This window comes from Bidens hawaiensis, unplaced genomic scaffold (genome assembly GCF_021521415.1).
Source record: "Bidens hawaiensis isolate Kalapana, Puna unplaced genomic scaffold, B.hawaiensis_p1.1 tig00028094_1, whole genome shotgun sequence".
Lineage (NCBI taxonomy): Eukaryota > Viridiplantae > Streptophyta > Magnoliopsida > Asterales > Asteraceae > Bidens > Bidens hawaiensis.
The window spans coordinates 110611-121085 of NW_027505111.1; the positions used below are offsets into that span (position 1 = coordinate 110611).

Genomic DNA, 10475 nt, shown 5'->3' on the forward strand with positions numbered 1-10475 from the left:
ATCCGAATCCGAATCCGAAAATTCGGATATCCGGATATCAGAATTTTCGGATAGTTCATATTCGGATTTTCGGATAATTCATTTTTTTTAACACCCCTACCGGAGTTATTTATAATAAAATAACATACTATATATAAAAAATGACCACATAGTTTCTTCATAATTTCGACCCTGTTAGAATAATGTTTCTTGCATCGACCTTAAAGTTGTTAAAGAGAAAGTCTTCAATTGATTCCAAGTGGCCTCAAAATATTTATTTTTCCTTTGGTTTTCCCATTAATTCCAAGTGACGTCATTACAATGACGTTGAGTAACATACGTCAGTTTACGTAGAAATACACTAGGATGGGTTAGTTAACATTGACCAAAAGTTTGGATCTTTACTTTTTAAACGATGGACAAAAAAGTTCTTTAAAAGACGAAAAAGTAATAACTTTAGTCGTTTGAATCAGGAAAAATCGATTAAATTAAACATGATTTTACCAAACTAAACACCTTTAAAAAACGTATACGTTTGGTTCTTTGTCGCGTGGTGTGGTATTCGGCTGCTTACCCACGCGAGCCATTTTTTTTCTTCCTTTTTTTAACGTTGAACCCTACTAGCCATTGAACGGCTAATTTGACCACCCACAAACAGTTTATAGACAAGATCTGACCAAAGCAGCCCATGAACCAATCACAGGGTGACAGCTCACCGACAAACAGTACGAGGAGCATGCTCTAGTACTGTTTGTCACTATTAGCCGCTGCCTACTCACCAACCCTTGTCGTGGCACGCACATAGCCTGCAGTTGGTGGAAAAGGAATAGTACACAGCCGGCCTGGTCACTATCAGCCGCTGCCTACCCACCAACCAGCATGGCACGTGCGTAGCCCGTAGTTGGTATAATTTTTTATTGACACAACGAAAAGTGCATTCAAGTTATTATTCAATGATGAGCATATATCGGGTCCAAGAACAAGAACAGTTCGGTTAAATCAAGATCATGAAGGTGCACACAACCGTTTGATGTCTGACTACTTTGGCGAAGACTCGACTTTCACGGATAATTAAGCGCTTATTCCTAAAAATAGTAGAAAACGTGGAAAGAACCGATTTGGTTTTTACATTAAGTAATTAGGTTGGGATGCGAGAGGGAGCAGGGCCGGCCCAAAGAAGTGGTGAGGTGGCCGACGGCCACAGGCCCGACACCCTGTAAGGCCCGAAATTTAAAAAAAAAATCATATTTATTTTTATCAAAAACAATATGTATATTTAATGTTTAAACTTAATTACATGACCACTAGTTTGGTCTGGTGGCAAAGTGGTATTACTCTCAACCAAAAAGTTATATGTTCAAGTCTCATTTGAGACATGTTTAATCCTATTTTTATACAAAAATTTTTTACACAACCCAAATTATAACCAAGTAAACCTATATAAAAATTTAATTGTTTAAACCAACAAAACACTCATTTTTAATTAAGGCCCAAAAAAATTTCGTCTTTAGCCCAAAACTTTTTTTTCTTTCTCGGAGCCGGGCCTGAGAGGGAGAAGAGCCGGGCAAAGCTTCTTTAGGGCCAAGGAGATCCTAACCCCTCCATTTTTTTTGCTCAGTAGCAGGGATGGAAGGTTCAACCACAGAGGGTAAGTCAGGGCCTAAGATCAGGCCGAAAGGCATAGTCAATGGACAACAGGTGAATATTGTTGTACTGCTCCTTGTTGGTCCTTGAGGTCAACAGATATACTCGAAACCCAAAGCATCTAAGATGGGTATACTAGACACCCAAAGAATCTAAGATGGGTATACTCGAAGCCCGACGAGTATTATACTGGGCATAAGATTAGTTTTGAAATTTTTTTACGGGTATGGCCCGAGTATAGGAATTGATTATACTCAGTCCAGTTACCCGAATTATAAACCCAAAAATTTTAATTATTAATTTTTATTTTTCTTTAACCTTTGTCTAATAACACTTAGTTATGTAGATTAATTATATTAAAAAAAATATTTTGTATTTAAGATACATAATTAAAAAATATTGTTTATATTTTACATGTCATAAAGTTTATAGATATAGTTATATAATAATTGTAGTAATATTATGTATTTATGAGAATGTTTATACGTACATAATATGTCATGTTTTAATTTGTAATAGCTCATATATAAATAAAAAATATATGTGATAATTATGATGATAAAAAAATATACTTGAAACTCTAAGGGGAATTTTTAACAAACTACGGGTATACCCGATACCTGCGGGTATGCTTGATACCCAACGGGTAATGGCGGGGTATGGGATTGAATCTTACAACCTGGTATCGGTATGGGATTGGCAATAGCCGGCCCATTGACATCCCTACTCAGTAATATAAATTTATCAGTTTTTGTTCGAAAACTTGAATCATGCCCCCTTCGTTTGAAATGAAATTTTTTATACGCGTTTTTGTCCCATTGGTGTTTTCGTTTGAGCTTCACCACTAGAGAAGAGGTTTTGCCCATTTACAAAAGTGCACTACAACGATTCAGTATATGGCATACGGCATACAACATGACATATGACTATTTGGATGATTATCTTCAAATGTTGGAAAATAACAGTATGAGTAAGTATTTATAAATTCTGCGAATGTGTCATTAAGTTATATAGCAAGAGATAGTTACGTAAATCAACTTAGATGGACATCCAAAAAAAATATATGAATGACGCTTAATTGATGTAATTACTACATACAAGGTGATCACCCACATCCGACTATATATCTAAAAGCAGTGGCATCACAAGATTTATGAATTTGGTTTGCCTTCTTTGGCATTGCCTTCTCAACTATTTACTTAAATGCTCTTCAACAGTCGGGATTTTTCAATAATGGCCAAAAAGGTATGGCACAAGGAGTCTAATTTTTTAAGTATCAAGAGTAGAATACAAGCATGGCTATTATCTTACTGAGAGGGTATATCTTGAGTGATCCATGATTGTGAAATCGTTCACATGTCTACACGATGATAAACAAATGAAATTTAAGGCAACTCAAGAGGTAGATAGAAAGGATGCGTACTTGGTGTCATGAAAGGAAAGTGGCATGTAGTGAGTAACACGGCACGAGCATCGACACTAGACAAAATTAGACGAATGATGTATGCAATAACTTGATTATCGAAGACAAAGGTCGGACAATTTATATCAATAATAAAAATAACATAAAATATTGAACCGTGGGTATGATAGATGGCCTTAATGAATTAGAATTTTAAGGAATTAACTATATTAACTTTTTTATATTTGAAAAGAAAAATAAATTAGTAGTAAAGAATTGAAATTCTGCTCAAATAATTATTTTTTTTAAAATTCAGGAGTTTATTTTTTTAAGAAAATTAGAAAGCTTAAAAGAAAATAATTTGGAAATTTAAAATGGAAACATATGGGGTCCAACTGAATGATGATTAAACATGCATAGACAATTCCAACAAGTAATTAAATACACATTGTTTTATTAGGCAGCCCCTTCCATTGAAATTTCCAAACCAAATTAAACCAGACCAAGACCTTTGACTTCATTTGTCCTCCCACTTCTATAAGAGCTGTGACCCCTTGTGTGTTTCTCCTTCAATCTTTTCAATAGACCTTCAAACCAGCAGCTAGCAATGGTAGCCACACCATTCACCATAGACCTCAATCTTAATGATCCCTTCTGCATAACTGATCATGACACAGTAAGTAAATACCTACCTACCTACATACATACATATATATATATATATATATTATATAAGTATTTAAGTCCCAATGATTAATTGCTTGTTTATGTATGAGCAGGTTGATGATGATGATGATACCGTTTACAATTTAAGTCGAAAAAACAAGAAGCTAAAAGAGATGCTTACTGCTGTATTGGACGAGTATAACTCTCTTAACAACTCATGTTAAGAAACTAATGCAATACAAAGAAGAACACGAGTCGAGTCCGGTTAAGCGAAAACTGGATCATGATGAAACCGTTGCACAAGGCTCGTGGAAGAGGCTGAAAGAGGACTTACCGGTATCAGGAATTAAGAGAGTTTATGTGAAAGTAGATCCGTCCGATAAAAGCCTGGTAATTATTATCTTTTGAACAAGAAGTAGTAGTAATCAAGCTAGCTAGGACTCTTGGTTTTATGTGATTTTTTTTATGGAAAGAGTTGTTTTAATTAAATGTTGCATTTTAAAGGTGGAGAAAGATGGATATCAATGGAGGAAATATGGACAAAAGGTGACAAGAGATAACCCTTCACCTAGAGCTTACTACAAGTGCTCTTTTGCACCAATCTGCCCAGTCAAGAAGAAGGTAATATATATTGGGTTAGTGTTAAAAATTAAAACTTACTATACCCCTCTCATTCTATTTGTCACACCCTTTCCTTCAACTTGTTATATCAGTATATTTTCAGAGGACGTTGATGAAAATTCAGGGGTGGTTATATTTAGCCAATTCTACATGAAATTTGAGTTTTAGTGGTGACAAAATGTGGATATAGAACTCTCTCTCTCTCTTTCTCTCTACAAGATTTGCATAAAAATTTCAAGAATACATAAAATTTACTAAATAATCAAAGTTTTATATAATTTACTATAAAACGATTACAATAAAGTGGCAGACAAACGGGCAACAAGCTGCGCCGCAACCCCCTTTTGAACAGCAAAGCCAATCCTGCTAAAAACGAAGCTTTGAGACTTAGAAGCTGAAATTTGAATAACCTAATTAGGGTTTGATCCAATTTAGGTGTCAAACCATCCCGTCATCAATTTGAATATTTCATAAGAAGATATTTTAACAGACCAAACCGTTGATCAGTTAGCTTAATAAACTCTTAATCAAACTAATACAACTTAATCTACACATAAGTAAACCTAGAAAGGCCAAAATCAATGATATGGATGATGCGGTAGTGGGTGACTGACACGAATACATCAACACCATATGTAGATTTCTGAAGCAATTAGCTACAAGATTTCAGTAATTAATCTTCACAATTACTTATAAATAATAGTAGCTAACTAATAGTATTTTATGTAAGTGGGAGATTGTAGAATTCTAATAATGATTTTCGCCAAGTATTGAACTCTTTTGCCCAGACTACTACCTTAGGATATCTTGAGTGCTACAGACATAAGTTAATAATTTCATGAAAGTTGTCTAAGCACACAACGTTGTTTTCAGGTGCAAAGAAGTGTGGATGATGATGGTGTTGTTGTTGCAACCTATGAAGGGGAACACAACCATAGAAGCCCTATGCAAGAGGCTGCATACGCTTTAGCAAACGAACGAGATATTTCAACTAACGAAAGATGGTTTGACTCGCCAAAACAGCTTGATGAAGTTTTGGTGGAACAGATGGCTAATTATCTATGTAAAGATCCAAACTTCACCTCAGAACTTGCTGTTGCAATAACCTCCAGGCTCCAAGATCTCAGAAGTCCGTTTCTACAAAGTATGTTAATGGACTAGTACTGATCATTGGTCCGTATAGAGCCTATATATATGTGAATGAAGTTTTGTTTGTATGATCATATGTTCATATGGAGAAGAGGCTTTGCATATACATGTCCAAAAGCCAAAATCCATACTCTTCAATGATGGAACCAAAGAGAGAGTGATAAAATTAAACACATGATTTTTCACTGAGATTATCTTTTTAGTGTGAATAGATTCAATATTTGGTTTTTGCCATGTTTAGTTTTGCAACTTTTGTAGCATTCAAATAAAATTTCTTTAATATTAAGTATGGTGATTGCATAATTAGATCCCGCTCCACATTCTTTGATAACACGTGATTCCCTCATTCCACAAATTCAAATACTTGAATTGTTTCTTGAGCTCAAAATGGGTAAAGTTAGTGGTAGGGTGTTCGGTATTCAAACCGAACTTAAAATCTTACTTGAATTTGGTTTTTAATTTCGAATTTGATTCGGCTAGAATAAGAAAATCGAATTTCGAATTAAATACCAATTCGCTTGAAATTCGAATTCGATTCCAAGTAATTACCTTAAAACCCCAACATGTTTAAAATTCTAAATCACTAATATAGCAAGTCGCTCCAAGCCTCTAATCTCTATTGCGCCCCTTTTTCATTTTTCAAAAATCTGAATATACAATTCCACTAAGTTGAAAAACATAGGCGATTGAACATTTCTGGCTCACCGTTATCTCAACCCTCAAAGCTAGCTCATACCTATCGCCGAAGAACATTAAGTCAATTTGTTTATGTATTTCATTTCGAATTTATTTACATTTACCCCCCCCCCCCCCTCTCCTATGGTTTTATTGTATTAAAATTGACGACCTCATCGTAGTCTACCAACTACCCTCAACTAGGGGTGTTCAATAGTCGAATCATATACGAGAAACTGTAACTTAGATTTGAACTTAATCATCAAATAGCATGTAACTTTTATATACTTTGTTACTTTTAAAAAAAAATATATATACCATAAAATCGAGTACTTTTTTTCTTTAATATGTGTATAATATTGGTATATATTTTATATAAAAAAAGTTATTTAAAGTGTAAACTACATGAATAACTTTGTTTGTTATACAATTTACACAATGTTATGTTTTGTCTAGGTCTGAAATGATTTTTTGTTATGTAGAAAATAGTGTTGCTATTCTATTTACATGATATTGTTACGTAGATGGTCTGAATATCTTATATTATGGTAAGTAAGTTGTTAAACGTTTGTATTTGTGTGTGTATACATGTTAGATTTTTAAGATGAAACCTTAACTAATATGTTTTAGATTTTATCTTAATTAAGAGCAATTTAATGTATACACTTACAAACTTGGAAAATATTATACATATTCATGTATCATATATGTCTTGACAAAATAGTTAAAATATCAAATATATCCAATTCACTGTGACCGATTTATTATATAACCATTTAACCATTTTTTTCTAAAACTTTAAAATTTCATATATTACATCCATCTTTGACCTTAAATCTTTTATTTACCCATTTTTAGCTTAATTTATTTTTTACCCATTCGATTGTTCAATTATTTCCTTCCAAGAGAACAAAAGAAAAGAGATAATGGTTCAGTTCATTTGCTTATCTTCGATCATCCAAATAAAATATAATGGAAAGAGATAAAATGGTCATTAAGTTAAAATTTATTAAAGTTTGGTATATATAATTTTTTTAATTTTACTTGGGTGCATATAAAAATTTTCAAGTTTGTGAACGTATATATTAAAAAAATTTTAACAATCTACAAACCAATTTTATAATACAAATAAACAAGTAGTTTCTTAGGAAGACTAGGAATAAATCATAGCCATTGGATCATATCAATCAATGGTTGAGATTTAAAATTACAAAAACCTTCATAGTTTCCTATAATTACTCTTTCACCATTATAACTGACATAGTTTCCTACAATTGTTCTTTCACAATAGGCTTTTATGCCAAATGTCAAAATTGTATTGATTCTTACCATTTCTAAAAAACAATTTTTTTTATTTGAACCATTTTCTAATCTTTTATTATATATTATACCCCACTCCACTTTGGTTTGTAAAAGAGATGTTCCCTCATTTGGCAAATTCATCTCTTTTAAAGTTTGTATGGAATGAACTTCTGTTTGTATATATTTATGGTAGTGTATAAAGGACATTTGTCTGCTTTATATGGAGACACCACTTTGCATAAATCCTGTGGATTGTAGACATGTGAAATATTAAAGAGATTTGAATTCCAACGTCAATGATTGAACCAAAGAGAAGGAGATAAGAGCACATGTAACATCACTGATGAGATTATCTTCCCTGTGTGAACAGATTCACGAGTTTTTTATTTTTATATATTTATTCCATCATCACTAATTGTTGGATGTTGAAGAAGGTGTGAAATGTGACCAATTTTGTGTGAGGATAACTACTATCAATAATTCAGTACCAACCGGATTGAAAGCAACTTCATATAAATAATCATCTTTGAATACAATAGTTGTTTATAACAGAGAAAAGAAAACATGAATATAAACATTATAAACTCTTAAATTTAAGAATAGAATAATCATATTATGATTATAGCATTGTTATTTGTGGGAGCTTTCTTGTTTTTTTTAAACAATACTTAAAGTCTGATGAAGTATGTACTACATTAAGACCATAGATATGTTATAAATAAGAGTAATACACAAATTGAATAAAGAAAATAATAAAACAGATAACTAATGAGAATTTAGGAATTATAAAACGGCATTTTAAGATAAAATATGATTAAATTACATAAATATTACTAACTAATAATTAACTATATTTAATGTTAAATATTTCACATAAATTACTCTATTTAATTTAATATAGCATATGTATTAAGTTTTATAATTATAAATACTTAAGAGTGAAATAACATAAACCAGAAAACAATTTTGGCTCACAAACTTATGAATTCTAACACAATTAGTTACTTGTTTATGTATTTACTTATTAACTTTTTTATAATATTTCACATTCAGGAAAAAAAATCAATACTAATGTAGCATGAGCCAGTAGCCACGAACAATATTTTATAAGATTTCACATTCACCAGCAACATTTCCACATTAAAATAACATGGACCACATTGACAGACAATGTTGTATCAATCTTAAAATAATACTTCACAGTATTTTAATAGCGGTTTAATTATAATTTTTAATGCATTACATCAACAAATTGATAATGAATAATAAATTATCTATATCTATACTATATATAATACACTATTTATGGATAAATTAAGACACTATATTTTTAAGTAATTTATAACATCCAAACATTATGTACAACCAATAAAACATGTAGTATAGGGGCAAAGTTGTCCACTACAAAATATTCAGATTGTTAGAAAATAATTACAATATTGGCCCTTAAACTTTACTAATCTTTTGTAAATTTAAGTAATTGTTACAACTTTTATCCCTCATGTATTTGAAAAGTTTATATATTTTCGAATTTTTTCCTAAACTAGTGTTGAGGAAAAAACTATTTACCAATATGGTGTTCCCTAGAAACTATTTACCAAAATAGTGTTTTCATTTATTTTACTTTCATATTTTCCTTCTTGGTATACCACTCCCCGACGGTTAAGTTCAGAAACCAATCTCCAGTTAGGTTGTTCTTTACTTTGACGAGGCGTTCATAAAAAGTCGAATCCCGTTTTGGTTCAATCCTGTTCAACGATTTTCACCATCCCTCTGTTCAAATTGATTGAACTAATCTCGACGATCGAGACAGGTATTTTTACTAATCGATTTTAGTAGTTCAATTTCATAAACAAAGCTACATGTAATGTATTTCAATTTCAAATTTCAAAGTACTACGGTTGGTGATGATCAAAGTTTTTGCAGTTGATTGGATTGTTTGAAACATTCATATATTATTAAATAGGCTTAATAATCTTCGTATGGATATTTCAAAAACTACCAGTAACATTTTTGCATATATTAGAATTAAAGTAACAAGAAGTCAAGGATATCTCTAAATGAGATCGTATTTTTGTAATACTTCCAGTGGGTGTTTTGCATTCTGTATTTCACATATAATAGAAAAAAATCAAGGATATCCATGATTCTATATATATTCATATTATTTGTCTTTGTTTTACATAATGAACCAGATTAATGCAGTATCACAGAGCTTCAAATGAGGATTTCAACATAACGTGTCAAAATGCTATTGTAAACAATGATGATGTGAATGAAACTGGTTTTTTGTAAAAAAGGAAACAAAAAAGAAGTCTGGTTACTAATATTATAAAAGATAAAACAAATGAAAACACTATTTTGGTAAATAGTTTCTAGGGAACACCATATTGGTAAATAGTTTTTCCCTCAACACTAGTTTAGGAAAAAACTCTATATTTTCTTGTATTCTTCTATACCAAATATATTACGTTTAAAAGAAAACTGAGCTTACCGATGCATCGTACTTATTTTTGTTGACGTTTAGATATAAAATTTATACAATACCGAGGCACATATTATAATGTACAAGTCACTAAAGCATTAATGTACAACTCAAATATGTAATTATAAATCAATAAAATGTAAGGCCCCGATCCCGGTGTCTCACTTTAGATGTTAGATTTACACATAAACACAGTTCTAAATATCATAGTGAATTAAAACTTTCGCGGAATATTATAAAAGTCAAACATTCATTACAAACATCCATAATTTGTCTTTTAAAACATAACATAAGTTATAGCATTCAAAATATCATGACAAATCTTCAGATGCCAGCCTCTTCAATCCTGCCATGTGTCTCACTCAAACCAGTTGTCTCAGTCTTTTAACATGCGTGCATACTAAAAGTCAGTTACGCTGAGTGAGCTCTTGTTAATCAGGGAACATACATTACATTCACATACTTACGTAAATACGTATTCGAAGATACATATCTTCATCTTTCCTTACATACTTACATACATTCATACGCTCATTCTTTCTTCCATACTTA

At 31.6% G+C, this 10475-nt stretch overlaps 1 pseudogene across 1 annotated transcript; it reads left to right on the top strand.

The window, feature by feature from the left end:
• The first annotated feature begins 3453 nt into the window (after positions 1-3453).
• Positions 3454-5721, top strand: LOC143610804 (putative WRKY transcription factor 40; annotated as a pseudogene). Its single transcript, XR_013149653.1, has 4 exons — positions 3454-3701; positions 3802-4081; positions 4196-4312; positions 5186-5721. The product of XR_013149653.1 is annotated as a putative WRKY transcription factor 40 (transcript).
• Positions 5722-10475: the final 4754 nt, after the last annotated feature.